Consider the following 4,328-nt stretch of genomic DNA (forward strand, 5'->3'; position numbering starts at 1 on the left):
CACAACATGCCATGTTCAGTACAAAATCCCACTTCTCTGGAAAAAAAGAAAGGTTCAAGCAAAATAAAAAAAAACATTTAGTAAACTATTACTAAATTAAACACCATGCATCTAGGAATAAAAGAAAAGAGGAGGTCTTATATAATGTAAAATAATATTTTAAGACTATTCTATATTTCATTCATTACTTGTTGTCACTGCTCACATTGAATAAATTTTACAGATTTTTGACAATTCATGTTGTTGGGAAAAGCTACATGGTCTGTTTGTATACTATGAGATTGACTTTGTACCTAAATTAAAGTAATATTTTAACCATTGCTTATGTATCATGTTGACTTTACATTACAGGGTCTTTTTGCATACCGTCTAATCGAGTATGTACCACCTAAAGTAAAAGATGGAGTATTTTTCCCAGAATTCGCCCAGATTATTGGATGGTGTGTGACTGCCGTAGTCTTATGTCCTATACTTTTGTACTTTGTTTATAAATTCATCATCACTCCTGGGAAAGTCACTGAAGTGAGTATACACTGAAATATTCAATTCTATTTAATTATTGCAATGTTGCTTTAAAAATAGCACAATGTTGGATTTATAAATAAAAAAAATGATTCAACAAAATATTGGATACATGTGTAAGATTACAATTGAATTTATCAGGTGACTAAGTTGTACTTTGAAACAGGACAGAGACAGATCTAAAAGTCTTCTTTGTGAGAGTTGCTTACCGTGAAATGCAATATTGTTTTCAAAGAATTTTTGGTTTTACTGTCCATACAAAACCAATGAAAATTAGTACTCCATCATCATCAATGAGTCCATGAATAATAATTGGTTCACAGTAATCTACTTTTTTTTTCTCATCACTTTGCATCCATCGTCGTCCGTCGTCTTTAACTTTTACAAAAATCTTCTCCTCTGAAACTATTGGGCCAAATTAAATCAAACTTGGCCACAATCGATTGTGTCCATCTAGTTTGAAAAATGTGGGTAAAATGTAGATTTTGGTTTATATCTCTGAAACCAAAGCATTTAGAGCAAATCTGACATGGGGTTAAATTGTTTATCAGGTCAAGATCTATCTGCCCTCCAATTTTCAGAAAAATCAGACAACCCGTTTCTAGTTTGAAAAATGTATCCGATGACCCCGCCCTTGAACCAAGATTTCCGACATGGCTAAAAATAGTGCATAGGGTAAAATGCAGCTTTTGGTTCATATCTCTAAAACCAAAGCATTCAGAGCAAATCTGCTGTGGATAAAATTGTTCATTAGTTCAAGATCTACTGCCCTGAAATTTTCAGACCAATCGAACAACTTTTCTGCCCCTGTATTGGTAATTTCAATAAAATTTTTCAGCTTTTGGTTATTATCTTGAATATTATTATAGATAGAGATAAACTGTCAACAGCTCTAATGTACAGCAAAGCAAGACCTAAAAATAAGTCAATATGACCAAAATGGTCCGTTGACCCCTTAGGGAGTTATTGCCCTTTATAGTAAATTTTTAGCAATTTTTGTAAGTTTTGTAAATTGTGTAAATTTTTACAAATTATTTTCAACTGTCACTTCTGGATCAAATTAATTATAGATAGAGATAACTGTAAGCAGCAAGAATGTCCAGTAGAGTTAGATCTACAAACACATCACCAACACCAAAACACAATTTTGTCATGTGTCCTTTGTTTAATATGCACAAAGATCAAGGTGAGCGACACAGGCTTTTTAGAGCCTCTAGTTTGATAACCACTGTAGATAACATTGCACCAAATGTCAACTTAACCACATATTATTGCACCAAAAGTCAACTTAACCACATATTATTGCACCAAAAGTCAACTTAACCACATATTATTGCACCAAAAGTCAACTTAACCACATATTATTGCACCAAACATCAACTTAACCACATTTATTGCACCAAAAGTCAACTTAACCACATATTATTGCACCAAACATCAACTTAACCACATATTATTTCTATTTATAGAGACTAAGAATAGTAACAACACCAGCAGCTGACTGGGGACCTAATACCAAGGAAAAATTATACAATGCTGACACACAATTTACAGACATTGGAAAAGCAGCTTATGCTTATGACAATCCAGCTTCACAATTATAAACTACATGTATAGCAATATTAAAATCATAAAGATATAAGTTTTTCTTTGAAGTATATTTCAAAATGAATTTCACACATAGTTTCAGGGTACTTGTATAACAAAGAAATGCAGAGTTATTTTTAACTTTTACTCATTTTAGTTAAGAATTTTGTGAATATGACAGAAACCTGTCACAAATATATTGTAAAATGGTTTTCTCCGTGACTTTTTTTCAGTATTTTAATCAATTCCAACATAATTTTAGTGCTGAATTTTGAATTGTACATAGTTTTACATCTTTTCATTATAAGATTTATAAAATGTTTTTAAAGTGAATTTATGGATTCAGTTTAAAAAATTACATTTCTTTGATTCTATATGACATTATTTTTTAACTGAAAACTCCTTCATTTTTTAAAAGTGATTTTTAAAAGGGATGAATTAATAATTTTATGATTTTAAATTTTGTTTTGGTTTAAGACTGCTTTTTTAAAAAAGATGAATATCAAAGATAGAATTGTTATATACTAAATACAAAAATCTGCCTTCTGAAAGTAGAATGAAGTTATAAAGTAAAATAATGATTTTGCTAATATTTCAAATGTTGCATACAATAGATACCTCATTTGTGTTATTTATTTTTAGGAACCATTTCATTGAAATGTTATTCAATTTTTGTCTACTCTTGGTTTAAACTGTTTTCAATGCAGGCTTGCTTTAAATCTCAAACTTTAGTTACACAAATGATTAATAATTCAGATTTACCTTAATTGAAAAAATTTTGACATACAAAAATATTTAATTTTGCAAGCAACAAAACAGTATTTTTCTTCTTTTTTAGTTTGAATCATCAAAAAGATTTTTTTTACAAAATCAATGAAATTTACTTTAGAAACAAGGGAGTACTTAATAATCATGTCTGCATTAGTTTGATATAAAGATGTTCACACTTTCATGACATTCCTTTAAATTATGACCTTTTTATATGTATATAATTTCCTTTCTACAATTTTATAGTTGTTAAACATATCAAACAAGATTTTTTACAAATTATATATATCTACATTTGTACATATCATGTATATCATTTCATAACGAGGAAAGATCTATGTTTTGCTGATTAATACATATTAGGTCTGAATCTGTCTAGTTTTATTATATAGATAGGGCAAAGGATTCATTTGGTAATTTTCTTGTATCCCTGTTTCCAAATATTACATTAACTATTAAAAGTAGATTGAAACTAATATTTATTTTAGCCTATATATATTTAACTTTGTTTGGTATGACTTTACATGTTACAAAATCATTCTTTTACTGAAAAGATAACTGTCCATAGTAATTACAGTAAACAAGAAACTTAAAAAGATGTTACAAAGCACAATTTAATTGATAAAGTATTTTATTTTTTACTTGAGACAGAAATTGTTGTATTTTTTAAACAGAAATATTTTTAAGATAGTTTCCGTATTTTTATTATCATCAAAATGTGATTTGTTGGTGATATTTTATTGTTATTGATATTGTTGAAATCCATGAATCGATTGTTTGTACAGTTATCTCATTCAAAATAAAAAGATACAAACATTTATAAGTTTTTGTTTAAGTTTGCCAATCATACATATTCACCAGTTGTCTTCATTCAATCCTATACAAACTGGACAAATTATATCCTTTATACCTTTTTATGCCCTACTAAGGAGCATTATGTTTTTCGGTCTGTGCGTCTGTTGTACTGTCTGCTTGACTGTCTGTCCCGCTTCAGGTTTTAAGTTTTTGGTTGAAATTTTTGGTCAAGGTTGAGGCTTCAAGGTCAACTGTGCATCAAAAATGATAGTGCAAATGGGGCATCCTTGTACTATGGACACATTCTTGTTGTATCACCTGCATCTGATTTGGTAGAATGTCTGACATAAAGATGCTTTACGGTCTGAAATTTCCATGTGGCATAGTTAGTTTTACATCATTTTCAAAAAACAATACCTGTATAAAAATGCCAAAGATTTTTTAATTTTGTGATTTTTCAAATTTTTAGAACACAAGTCAACTATATTTGGTAAATAAAATCATTGCATGGTATACCGTAAATTGGACATTGCCTCACATGCTAGCCTTTGCCATCACTTTGCCAACATCTTACATTCAGGCCATCATTTGTTGTCCAGGAAATATTTTTTAAAACCTAATGTCAGAAACTGCTATATGGTTTAAAAGTAAATCTT

The 4,328-nt window shown here is 29.4% G+C and overlaps 1 long non-coding RNA gene across 1 annotated transcript; it reads left to right on the plus strand.

The window, feature by feature from the left end:
- LOC139502227 (uncharacterized) lies at positions 1 to 3,700 on the plus strand. Its single transcript, XR_011658749.1, has 2 exons — positions 1 to 522; positions 1,992 to 3,700. It is a non-coding gene; the product is annotated as an uncharacterized lncRNA (long non-coding RNA).
- Positions 3,701 to 4,328: the final 628 nt, after the last annotated feature.

The sequence above is a fragment of the Mytilus edulis genome, chromosome 13 (genome assembly GCF_963676685.1).
Source record: "Mytilus edulis chromosome 13, xbMytEdul2.2, whole genome shotgun sequence".
NCBI lineage: Eukaryota > Metazoa > Mollusca > Bivalvia > Mytilida > Mytilidae > Mytilus > Mytilus edulis.